Genomic DNA, 11198 nt, shown 5'->3' with positions numbered 1-11198 from the left:
ACCTCTGTAAAGTCTGCACTGCTGCCGAATGAATGAGCGCAGTCTGGGTTTTGGGCACAATGACCAATACGTCGTCCACAAGGACGTGTGGCTCACCGATGTACGTTTTGAGCAATTTCGGACGAAAATGGACTTGGAACAGAGCCAAATGTTTGATCAGGCCATACGGAAAATTCTTGTTGGGTGGAGTAGTTATTTCTTAGTTTTGCTGTTGACTGTTAGAGAAAATCCCCATTATTGTTGATTGCTATGTGAAATAACAGATCTGCCAGTGTTATTTTGGCACGTATAAAGGGTCTGTCTTCAGCAGCCGCTGTGGCTTACGGCCACACCCCTGAGCGCGCCCGATCTCGTCTGATCTCGGAAGCTAAGCAGGGTCGGGCCTGGTTAGTACTTGGATGGGAGACCGCCTGGGAATACCAGGTGCCGTAAGCTTTTTGTCCCCATCTTTTCCTGCCTATCTTACAGCAGCAGAATGCCGCTTCCTCTGTAGTTGAGACAGGGCACGCCCCAAACTACTTTTATTTTGCAGCCTGTATTTCACGCTCTGTTTTGCACTTCTGTTTTATGTCACGTCGCTTTCGGCAATCGGGTATTAGGCGCTGGAAAGTCACCTCTGTAAAGTCTGCACTGCTGCCGAATGAATGAGCGCAGTCTGGGTTTTGGGCACAATGACCCAATACGTCGTCCACAAGGACGTGTGGCTCACCGATGTACGTTTTGAGCAATTTCGGACGAAAATGGACTTGGAACAGAGCCAAATGTTTGATCAGGCCATACGGAAAATTCTTGTTGGGTGGAGTAGTTATTTCTTTTTTGCTGTTGACTGTTAGAGAAAATCCCCATTATTGTTGATTGCTATGTGAAATAACAGATCTGCCAGTGTTATTTTGGCACGTATAAAGGGTCTGTCTTCAGCAGCCGCTGTGGCTTACGGCCACACCACCCTGAGCGCGCCCGATCTCGTCTGATCTCGGAAGCTAAGCAGGGTCGGGCCTGGTTAGTACTTGGATGGGAGACCGCCTGGGAATACCAGGTGCCGTAAGCTTTTTGTCCCCATCTTTTCCTGCCTATCTTACAGCAGCAGAATGCCGCTTCCTCTGTAGTTGAGACAGGGCACGCCAAACTACTTTTATTTTGCAGCCTGTATTTCACGCTCTGTTTTGCACTTCTGTTTTATGTCACGTCGCTTTCGGCAATCGGGTATTAGGCGCTGGAAAGTCACCTCTGTAAAGTCTGCACTGCTGCCGAATGAATGAGCGCAGTCTGGGTTTTGGGCACAATGACCCAATACGTCGTCCACAAGGACGTGTGGCTCACCGATGTACGTTTTGAGCAATTTCGGACGAAAATGGACTTGGAACAGAGCCAAATGTTTGATCAGGCCATACGGAAAATTCTTGTTGGGTGGAGTAGTTATTTCTTAGTTTTGCTGTTGACTGTTAGAGAAAATCCCCATTATTGTTGATTGCTATGTGAAATAACAGATCTGCCAGTGTTATTTTGGCACGTATAAAGGGTCTGTCTTCAGCAGCCGCTGTGGCTTACGGCCACACCACCCTGAGCGCGCCCGATCTCGTCTGATCTCGGAAGCTAAGCAGGGTCGGGCCTGGTTAGTACTTGGATGGGAGACCGCCTGGGAATACCAGGTGCCGTAAGCTTTTTGTCCCCATCTTTTCCTGCCTATCTTACAGCAGCAGAATGCCGCTTCCTCTGTAGTTGAGACAGGGCACGCCCAAACTACTTTTATTTTGCAGCCTGTATTTCACGCTCTGTTTTGCACTTCTGTTTTATGTCACGTCGCTTTCGGCAATCGGGTATTAGGCGCTGGAAAGTCACCTCTGTAAAGTCTGCACTGCTGCCGAATGAATGAGCGCAGTCTGGGTTTTGGGCACAATGACCCAATACGTCGTCCACAAGGACGTGTGGCTCACGATGTACGTTTTGAGCAATTTCGGACGAAAATGGACTTGGAACAGAGCCAAATGTTTGATCAGGCCATACGGAAAATTCTTGTTGGGTGGAGTAGTTATTTCTTAGTTTTTGCTGTTGACTGTTAGAGAAAATCCCCATTATTGTTGATTGCTATGTGAAATAACAGATCTGCCAGTGTTATTTTGGCACGTATAAAGGGTCTGTCTTCAGCAGCCGCTGTGGCTTACGGCCACACCACCCTGAGCGCGCCCGATCTCGTCTGATCTCGGAAGCTAAGCAGGGTCGGGCCTGGTTAGTACTTGGATGGGGAGACCGCCTGGGAATACCAGGTGCCGTAAGCTTTTTGTCCCATCTTTTCCTGCCTATCTTACAGCAGCAGAATGCCGCTTCCTCTGTAGTTGAGACAGGGCACGCCCAAACTACTTTTATTTTGCAGCCTGTATTTCACGCTCTGTTTTGCACTTCTGTTTTATGTCACGTCGCTTTCGGCAATCGGGTATTAGGCGCTGGAAAGTCACCTCTGTAAAGTCTGCACTGCTGCCGAATGAATGAGCGCAGTCTGGGTTTTGGGCACAATGACCCAATACGTCGTCCACAAGGACGTGTGGCTCACCGATGTACGTTTTGAGCAATTTCGGACGAAAATGGACTTGGAACAGAGCCAAATGTTTGATCAGGCCATACGGAAAATTCTTGTTGGGTGGAGTAGTTATTTCTTAGTTTTGCTGTTGACTGTTAGAGAAATCCCCATTATTGTTGATTGCTATGTGAAATAACAGATCTGCCAGTGTTATTTTGGCACGTATAAAGGGTCTGTCTTCAGCAGCGCTGTGGCTTACGGCCACACCACCCTGAGCGCGCCGATCTCGTCTGATCTCGGAAGCTAAGCAGGGTCGGGCCTGGTTAGTACTTGGATGGGAGACCGCCTGGGAATACCAGGTGCCGTAAGCTTTTTGTCCCCATCTTTTCCTGCCTATCTTACAGCAGCAGAATGCCGCTTCCTCTGTAGTTGAGACAGGGCACGCCCAAACTACTTTTATTTTGCAGCCTGTATTTCACGCTCTGTTTTGCACTTCTGTTTTATGTCACGTCGCTTTCGGCAATCGGTTAGGCGCTGGAAAGTCACCTCTGTAAAGTCTGCACTGCTGCCGAATGAATGAGCGCAGTCTGGGTTTTGGGCACAATGACCCAATACGTCGTCCACAAGGACGTGTGGCTCACCGATGTACGTTTTGAGCAATTTCGGACGAAAATGGACTTGGAACAGAGCCAAATGTTTGATCAGGCCATACGGAAAATTCTTGTTGGGTGGAGTAGTTATTTCTTAGTTTTGCTGTTGACTGTTAGAGAAAATCCCCATTATTGTTGATTGCTATGTGAAATAACAGATCTGCCAGTGTTATTTTGGCACGTATAAAGGGTCTGTCTTCAGCAGCCGCTGTGGCTTACGGCCACACCACCCTGAGCGCGCCCGATCTCGTCTGATCTCGGAAGCTAAGCAGGGTCGGGCCTGGTTAGTACTTGGATGGGAGACCGCCTGGGAATACCAGGTGCCGTAAGCTTTTTGTCCCCATCTTTTCCTGCCTATCTTACAGCAGCAGAATGCCGCTTCCTCTGTAGTTGAGACAGGGCACGCCCAAACTACTTTTATTTTGCAGCCTGTATTTCACGCTCTGTTTTGCACTTCTGTTTTATGTCACGTCGCTTTCGGCAATCGGGTATTAGGCGCTGGAAAGTCACCTCTGTAAAGTCTGCACTGCTGCCGAATGAATGAGCGCAGTCTGGGTTTTGGGCACAATGACCCAACGTCGTCCACAAGGACGTGTGGCTCACCGATGTACGTTTTGAGCAATTTCGGAAAATGGACTTGGAACAGAGCCAAATGTTTGATCAGGCCATACGGAAAATTCTTGTTGGGTGGAGTAGTTATTTCTTAGTTTTGCTGTTGACTGTTAGAGAAAATCCCCATTATTGTTGATTGCTATGTGAAATAACAGATCTGCCAGTGTTATTTTGGCACGTATAAAGGTCTGTCTTCAGCAGCCGCTGTGGCTTACGGCCACACCACCCTGAGCGCGCCCGATCTCGTCTGATCTCGGAAGCTAAGCAGGGTCGGGCCTGGTTAGTACTTGGATGGGAGACCGCCTGGGAATACCAGGTGCCGTAAGCTTTTTGTCCCCATCTTTTCCTGCCTATCTTACAGCAGCAGAATGCCGCTTCCTCTGTAGTTGAGACAGGGCACGCCAAAACTACTTTTATTTTGCAGCCTGTATTTCACGCTCTGTTTTGCACTTCTGTTTTATGTCACGTCGCTTTCGGCAATCGGGTATTAGGCGCTGGAAAGTCACCTCTGTAAAGTCTGCACTGCTGCCGAATGAATGAGCGCAGTCTGGGTTTTGGGCACAATGACCCAATACGTCGTCCACAAGGACGTGTGGCTCACCGATGTACGTTTTGAGCAATTTCGGACGAAAATGGACTTGGAACAGAGCCAAATGTTTGATCAGGCCATACGGAAAATCTTGTTGGGTGGAGTAGTTATTTCTTAGTTTTGCTGTTGACTGTTAGAGAAAATCCCCATTATTGTTGATTGCTATGTGAAATAACAGATCTGCCAGTGTTATTTTGGCACGTATAAAGGGTCTGTCTTCAGCAGCCGCTGTGGCTTACGGCCACACCACCCTGAGCGCGCCCGATCTCGTCTGATCTCGGAAGCTAAGCAGGGTCGGGCCTGGTTAGTACTTGGATGGGAGACCGCCTGGGAATACCAGGTGCCGTAAGCTTTTGTCCCCATCTTTTCCTGCCTATCTTACAGCAGCAGAATGCCGCTTCCTCTGTAGTTGAGACAGGGCACGCCAAAACTACTTTTATTTTGCAGCCTGTATTTCACGCTCTTTTTGCACTTCTGTTTTATGTCACGTCGCTTTCGGCAATCGGGTATTAGGCGCTGGAAAGTCACCTCTGTAAAGTCTGCACTGCTGCCGAATGAATGAGCGCAGTCTGGGTTTTGGGCACAATGACCCAATACGTCGTCCACAAGGACGTGTGGCTCACCGATGTACGTTTTGAGCAATTTCGGACGAAAATGGACTTGGAACAGAGCCAAATGTTTGATCAGGCCATACGGAAAATTCTTGTTGGGTGGAGTAGTTATTTCTTAGTTTTGCTGTTGACTGTTAGAGAAAATCCCCATTATTGTTGATTGCTATGTGAAATAACAGATCTGCCAGTGTTATTTTGGCACGTATAAAGGGTCTGTCTTCAGCAGCCGCTGTGGCTTACGGCCACACCACCCTGAGCGCGCCCGATCTCGTCTGATCTCGGAAGCTAAGCAGGGTCGGGCCTGGTTAGTACTTGGATGGGAGACCGCCTGGGAATACCAGGTGCCGTAAGCTTTTTGTCCCCATCTTTTCCTGCCTATCTTACAGCAGCAGAATGCCGCTTCCTCTGTAGTTGAGACAGGGCACGCCCAAACTACTTTTATTTTGCAGCCTGTATTTCACGCTCTGTTTTGCACTTCTGTTTTATGTCACGTCGCTTTCGGCAATCGGGTATTAGGCGCTGGAAAGTCACCTCTGTAAAGTCTGCACTGCTGCCGAATGAATGAGCGCAGTCTGGGTTTTGGGCACAATGACCCAATACGTCGTCCACAAGGACGTGTGGCTCACCGATGTACGTTTTGAGCAATTTCGGACGAAAATGGACTTGGAACAGAGCCAAATGTTTGATCAGGCCATACGGAAAATTCTTGTTGGGGTGGAGTAGTTATTTCTTAGTTTTGCTGTTGACTGTTAGAGAAAATCCCCATTATTGTTGATTGCTATGTGAAATAACAGATCTGCCAGTGTTATTTTGGCACGTATAAAGGGTCTGTCTTCAGCAGCCGCTGTGGCTTACGGCCACACCACCCTGAGCGCGCCCGATCTCGTCTGATCTCGGAAGCTAAGCAGGGTCGGGCCTGGTTAGTACTTGGATGGGAGACCGCCTGGGAATACCAGGTGCCGTAAGCTTTTTGTCCCCATTTTCCTGCCTATCTTACAGCAGCAGAATGCCGCTTCCTCTGTAGTTGAGACAGGGCACGCCAAAACTACTTTTATTTTGCAGCCTGTATTTCACGCTCTGTTTTGCACTTCTGTTTTATGTCACGTCGCTTTCGGCAATCGGGTATTAGGCGCTGGAAAGTCACCTCTGTAAAGTCTGCACTGCTGCCGAATGAATGAGCGCAGTCTGGGTTTTGGGCACAATGACCCAATACGTCGTCCACAAGGACGTGTGGCTCACCGATGTACGTTTTGAGCAATTTCGGACGAAAATGGACTTGGAACAGAGCCAAATGTTTGATCAGGCCATACGGAAAATTCTTGTTGGGTGGAGTAGTTATTTCTTAGTTTTGCTGTTGACTGTTAGAGAAAATCCCCATTATTGTTGATTGCTATGTGAAATAACAGATCTGCCAGTGTTATTTTGGCACGTATAAAGGGTCTGTCTTCAGCAGCCGCTGTGGCTTACGGCCACACCACCCTGAGCGCGCCCGATCTCGTCTGATCTCGGAAGCTAAGCAGGGTCGGGCCTGGTTAGTACTTGGATGGGAGACCGCCTGGGAATACCAGGTGCCGTAAGCTTTTTGTCCCCATCTTTTCCTGCCTATCTTACAGCAGCAGAATGCCGCTTCCTCTGTAGTTGAGACAGGGCACGCCCAAACTACTTTTATTTTGCAGCCTGTATTTCACGCTCTGTTTTGCACTTCTGTTTTATGTCACGTCGCTTTCGGCAATCGGGTATTAGGCGCTGGAAAGTCACCTCTGTAAAGTCTGCACTGCTGCCGAATGAATGAGCGCAGTCTGGGTTTTGGGCACAATGACCCAATACGTCGTCCACAAGGACGTGTGGCTCACCGATGTACGTTTTGAGCAATTTCGGACGAAAATGGACTTGGAACAGAGCCAAATGTTTGATCAGGCCATACGGAAAATTCTTGTTGGGTGGAGTAGTTATTTCTTAGTTTTGCTGTTGACTGTTAGAGAAAATCCCCATTATTGTTGATTGCTATGTGAAATAACAGATCTGCCAGTGTTATTTTGGCACGTATAAAGGGTCTGTCTTCAGCAGCCGCTGTGGCTTACGGCCACACCACCCTGAGCGCGCCCGATCTCGTCTGATCTCGGAAGCTAAGCAGGGTCGGGCCTGGTTAGTACTTGGATGGGAGACCGCCTGGGAATACCAGGTGCCGTAAGCTTTTTGTCCCCATCTTTTCCTGCCTATCTTACAGCAGCAGAATGCCGCTTCCTCTGTAGTTGAGACAGGGCACGCCAAAACTACTTTTATTTTGCAGCCTGTATTTCACGCTCTGTTTTGCACTTCTGTTTTATGTCACGTCGCTTTCGGCAATCGGGTATTAGGCGCTGGAAAGTCACCTCTGTAAAGTCTGCACTGCTGCCGAATGAATGAGCGCAGTCTGGGTTTTGGGCACAATGACCCAATACGTCGTCCACAAGGACGTGTGGCTCACCGATGTACGTTTTGAGCAATTTCGGACGAAAATGGACTTGGAACAGAGCCAAATGTTTGATCAGGCCATACGGAAAATTCTTGTTGGGTGGAGTAGTTATTTCTTAGTTTTGCTGTTGACTGTTAGAGAAAATCCCCATTATTGTTGATTGCTATGTGAAATAACAGATCTGCCAGTGTTATTTTGGCACGTATAAAGGGTCTGTCTTCAGCAGCCGCTGTGGCTTACGGCCACACCACCCTGAGCGCGCCCGATCTCGTCTGATCTCGGAAGCTAAGCAGGGTCGGGCCTGGTTAGTACTTGGATGGGAGACCGCCTGGGAATACCAGGTGCCGTAAGCTTTTTGTCCCCATCTTTTCCTGCCTATCTTACAGCAGCAGAATGCCGCTTCCTCTGTAGTTGAGACAGGGCACGCCAAACTACTTTTATTTTGCAGCCTGTATTTCACGCTCTGTTTTGCACTTCTGTTTTATGTCACGTCGCTTTCGGCAATCGGGTATTAGGCGCTGGAAAGTCACCTCTGTAAAGTCTGCACTGCTGCCGAATGAATGAGCGCAGTCTGGGTTTTGGGCACAATGACCCAATACGTCGTCCACAAGGACGTGTGGCTCACCGATGTACGTTTTGAGCAATTTCGGACGAAAATGGACTTGGAACAGAGCCAAATGTTTGATCAGGCCATACGGAAAATTCTTGTTGGGTGGAGTAGTTATTTCTTAGTTTTGCTGTTGACTGTTAGAGAAAATCCCCATTATTGTTGATTGCTATGTGAAATAACAGAGATCTGCCAGTGTTATTTTGGCACGTATAAAGGGTCTGTCTTCAGCAGCCGCTGTGGCTTACGGGCACACCACCCTGAGCGCGCCCGATCTCGTCTGATCTCGGAAGCTAAGCAGGGTCGGGCCTGGTTAGTACTTGGATGGGAGACCGCCTGGGAATACCAGGTGCCGTAAGCTTTTTGTCCCCATCTTTTCCTGCCTATCTTACAGCAGCAGAATGCCGCTTCCTCTGTAGTTGAGACAGGGCACGCCAAACTACTTTTATTTTGCAGCCTGTATTTCACGCTCTGTTTTGCACTTCTGTTTTATGTCACGTCGCTTTCGGCAATCGGGTATTAGGCGCTGGAAAGTCACCTCTGTAAAGTCTGCACTGCTGCCGAATGAATGAGCGCAGTCTGGGTTTTGGGCACAATGACCCAATACGTCGTCCACAAGGACGTGTGGCTCACCGATGTACGTTTTGAGCAATTTCGGACGAAAATGGACTTGGAACAGAGCCAAATGTTTGATCAGGCCATACGGAAAATTCTTGTTGGGTGGAGTAGTTATTTCTTAGTTTTGCTGTTGACTGTTAGAGAAAATCCCCATTATTGTTGATTGCTATGTGAAATAACAGATCTGCCAGTGTTATTTTGGCACGTATAAAGGGTCTGTCTTCAGCAGCCGCTGTGGCTTACGGCCACACCACCCTGAGCGCGCCCGATCTCGTCTGATCTCGGAAGCTAAGCAGGGTCGGGCCTGGTTAGTACTTGGATGGGAGACCGCCTGGGAATACCAGGTGCCGTAAGCTTTTTGTCCCATCTTTTCCTGCCTATCTTACAGCAGCAGAATGCCGCTTCCTCTGTAGTTGAGACAGGGCACGCCAAACTACTTTTATTTTGCAGCCTGTATTTCACGCTCTGTTTTGCACTTCTGTTTTATGTCACGTCGCTTTCGGCAATCGGGTATTAGGCGCTGGAAAGTCACCTCTGTAAAGTCTGCACTGCTGCCGAATGAATGAGCGCAGTCTGGGTTTTGGGCACAATGACCCAATACGTCGTCCACAAGGACGTGTGGCTCACCGATGTACGTTTTGAGCAATTTCGGACGAAAATGGACTTGGAACAGAGCCAAATGTTTGATCAGGCCATACGGAAAATTCTTGTTGGGTGGAGTAGTTATTTCTTAGTTTTGCTGTTGACTGTTAGAGAAAATCCCCATTATTGTTGATTGCTATGTGAAATAACAGATCTGCCAGTGTTATTTTGGCACGTATAAAGGGTCTGTCTTCAGCAGCCGCTGTGGCTTACGGCCACACACCCTGAGCGCGCCCGATCTCGTCTGATCTCGGAAGCTAAGCAGGGTCGGGCCTGGTTAGTACTTGGATGGGAGACCGCCTGGGAATACCAGGTGCCGTAAGCTTTTTGTCCCCATCTTTTCCTGCCTATCTTACAGCAGCAGAATGCCGCTTCCTCTGTAGTTGAGACAGGGCACGCCCAAACTACTTTTATTTTGCAGCCTGTATTTCACGCTCTGTTTTGCACTTCTGTTTTATGTCACGTCGCTTTCGGCAATCGGGTATTAGGCGCTGGAAAGTCACCTCTGTAAAGTCTGCACTGCTGCCGAATGAATGAGCGCAGTCTGGGTTTTGGGCACAATGACCCAATACGTCGTCCACAAGGACGTGTGGCTCACCGATGTACGTTTTGAGCAATTTCGGACGAAAATGGACTTGGAACAGAGCCAAATGTTTGATCAGGCCATACGGAAAATTCTTGTTGGGTGGAGTAGTTATTTCTTAGTTTTGCTGTTGACTGTTAGAGAAAATCCCCATTATTGTTGATTGCTATGTGAAATAACAGATCTGCCAGTGTTATTTTGGCACGTATAAAGGGTCTGTCTTCAGCAGCCGCTGTGGCTTACGGCCACACCACCCTGAGCGCGCCCCGATCTCGTCTGATCTCGGAAGCTAAGCAGGGTCGGGCCTGGTTAGTACTTGGATGGGAGACCGCCTGGGAATACCAGGTGCCGTAAGCTTTTTGTCCCCATCTTTTCCTGCCTATCTTACAGCAGCAGAATGCCGCTTCCTCTGTAGTTGAGACAGGGCACGCCAAAACTACTTTTATTTTGCAGCCTGTATTTCACGCTCTGTTTTGCACTTCTGTTTTATGTCACGTCGCTTTCGGCAATCGGGTATTAGGCGCTGGAAAGTCACCTCTGTAAAGTCTGCACTGCTGCCGAATGAATGAGCGCAGTCTGGGTTTTGGGCACAATGACCCAATACGTCGTCCACAAGGACGTGTGGCTCACCGATGTACGTTTTGAGCAATTTCGGACGAAAATGGACTTGGAACAGAGCCAAATGTTTGATCAGGCCATACGGAAAATTCTTGTTGGGTGGAGTAGTTATTTCTTAGTTTTGCTGTTGACTGTTAGAGAAAATCCCCATTATTGTTGATTGCTATGTGAAATAACAGATCTGCCAGTGTTATTTTGGCACGTATAAAGGGTCTGTCTTCAGCAGCCGCTGTGGCTTACGGCCACACCACCCTGAGCGCGCCGATCTCGTCTGATCTCGGAAGCTAAGCAGGGTCGGGCCTGGTTAGTACTTGGATGGGAGACCGCCTGGGAATACCAGGTGCCGTAAGCTTTTTGTCCCATCTTTTCCTGCCTATCTTACAGCAGCAGAATGCCGCTTCCTCTGTAGTTGAGACAGGGCACGCCAAAACTACTTTTATTTTGCAGCCTGTATTTCACGCTCTGTTTTGCACTTCTGTTTTATGTCACGTCGCTTTCGGCAATCGGGTATTAGGCGCTGGGAAAGTCACCTCTGTAAAGTCTGCACTGCTGCCGAATGAATGAGCGCAGTCTGGGTTTTGGGCACAATGACCCAATACGTCGTCCACAAGGACGTGTGGCTCACCGATGTACGTTTTGAGCAATTTCGGACGAAAATGGACTTGGAACAGAGCCAAATGTTTGATCAGGCCATACGG

General features: G+C 48.6%; 18 non-coding genes across 18 annotated transcripts; all 18 read left to right on the top strand.

Annotated features, from left to right (window-relative positions):
• The first annotated feature begins 318 nt into the window (after positions 1-318).
• LOC127141740 (5S ribosomal RNA) lies at positions 319-435 on the top strand. The gene has a single exon (XR_007812247.1). It is a non-coding gene; the product is annotated as a 5S ribosomal RNA (ribosomal RNA).
• Positions 436-929: 494 nt separating this feature from the next.
• LOC127141732 (5S ribosomal RNA) lies at positions 930-1048 on the top strand. Its single transcript, XR_007812239.1, has one exon. It is a non-coding gene; the product is annotated as a 5S ribosomal RNA (ribosomal RNA).
• Positions 1049-1542: 494 nt separating this feature from the next.
• LOC127141731 (5S ribosomal RNA) lies at positions 1543-1661 on the top strand. Its single transcript, XR_007812238.1, has one exon. It is a non-coding gene; the product is annotated as a 5S ribosomal RNA (ribosomal RNA).
• Positions 1662-2156: 495 nt separating this feature from the next.
• On the top strand, positions 2157-2276 carry LOC127141735 (5S ribosomal RNA). Its single transcript, XR_007812242.1, has one exon. It is a non-coding gene; the product is annotated as a 5S ribosomal RNA (ribosomal RNA).
• A 492-nt stretch (positions 2277-2768) lies between these two features.
• Positions 2769-2886, top strand: LOC127141738 (5S ribosomal RNA). Its single transcript, XR_007812245.1, has one exon. It is a non-coding gene; the product is annotated as a 5S ribosomal RNA (ribosomal RNA).
• Positions 2887-3378: 492 nt separating this feature from the next.
• LOC127141730 (5S ribosomal RNA) lies at positions 3379-3497 on the top strand. The gene has a single exon (XR_007812237.1). It is a non-coding gene; the product is annotated as a 5S ribosomal RNA (ribosomal RNA).
• A 489-nt stretch (positions 3498-3986) lies between these two features.
• On the top strand, positions 3987-4105 carry LOC127141729 (5S ribosomal RNA). The gene has a single exon (XR_007812236.1). It is a non-coding gene; the product is annotated as a 5S ribosomal RNA (ribosomal RNA).
• A 494-nt stretch (positions 4106-4599) lies between these two features.
• On the top strand, positions 4600-4718 carry LOC127141728 (5S ribosomal RNA). Its single transcript, XR_007812235.1, has one exon. It is a non-coding gene; the product is annotated as a 5S ribosomal RNA (ribosomal RNA).
• A 493-nt stretch (positions 4719-5211) lies between these two features.
• Positions 5212-5330, top strand: LOC127141727 (5S ribosomal RNA). Its single transcript, XR_007812234.1, has one exon. It is a non-coding gene; the product is annotated as a 5S ribosomal RNA (ribosomal RNA).
• A 496-nt stretch (positions 5331-5826) lies between these two features.
• On the top strand, positions 5827-5945 carry LOC127141743 (5S ribosomal RNA). Its single transcript, XR_007812250.1, has one exon. It is a non-coding gene; the product is annotated as a 5S ribosomal RNA (ribosomal RNA).
• Positions 5946-6438: 493 nt separating this feature from the next.
• On the top strand, positions 6439-6557 carry LOC127141742 (5S ribosomal RNA). The gene has a single exon (XR_007812249.1). It is a non-coding gene; the product is annotated as a 5S ribosomal RNA (ribosomal RNA).
• A 495-nt stretch (positions 6558-7052) lies between these two features.
• LOC127141741 (5S ribosomal RNA) lies at positions 7053-7171 on the top strand. The gene has a single exon (XR_007812248.1). It is a non-coding gene; the product is annotated as a 5S ribosomal RNA (ribosomal RNA).
• A 495-nt stretch (positions 7172-7666) lies between these two features.
• On the top strand, positions 7667-7785 carry LOC127141737 (5S ribosomal RNA). The gene has a single exon (XR_007812244.1). It is a non-coding gene; the product is annotated as a 5S ribosomal RNA (ribosomal RNA).
• A 496-nt stretch (positions 7786-8281) lies between these two features.
• Positions 8282-8400, top strand: LOC127141733 (5S ribosomal RNA). Its single transcript, XR_007812240.1, has one exon. It is a non-coding gene; the product is annotated as a 5S ribosomal RNA (ribosomal RNA).
• A 494-nt stretch (positions 8401-8894) lies between these two features.
• LOC127141726 (5S ribosomal RNA) lies at positions 8895-9013 on the top strand. Its single transcript, XR_007812233.1, has one exon. It is a non-coding gene; the product is annotated as a 5S ribosomal RNA (ribosomal RNA).
• Positions 9014-9506: 493 nt separating this feature from the next.
• LOC127141739 (5S ribosomal RNA) lies at positions 9507-9624 on the top strand. The gene has a single exon (XR_007812246.1). It is a non-coding gene; the product is annotated as a 5S ribosomal RNA (ribosomal RNA).
• A 495-nt stretch (positions 9625-10119) lies between these two features.
• On the top strand, positions 10120-10239 carry LOC127141734 (5S ribosomal RNA). The gene has a single exon (XR_007812241.1). It is a non-coding gene; the product is annotated as a 5S ribosomal RNA (ribosomal RNA).
• Positions 10240-10734: 495 nt separating this feature from the next.
• On the top strand, positions 10735-10852 carry LOC127141736 (5S ribosomal RNA). The gene has a single exon (XR_007812243.1). It is a non-coding gene; the product is annotated as a 5S ribosomal RNA (ribosomal RNA).
• Positions 10853-11198: the final 346 nt, after the last annotated feature.

The sequence above is a fragment of the Lates calcarifer genome, unplaced genomic scaffold (assembly GCF_001640805.2).
Source record: "Lates calcarifer isolate ASB-BC8 unplaced genomic scaffold, TLL_Latcal_v3 _unitig_5687_quiver_3422, whole genome shotgun sequence".
Lineage (NCBI taxonomy): Eukaryota > Metazoa > Chordata > Actinopteri > Centropomidae > Lates > Lates calcarifer.
This window is presented reverse-complemented; position numbering and strand designations above follow the sequence as displayed.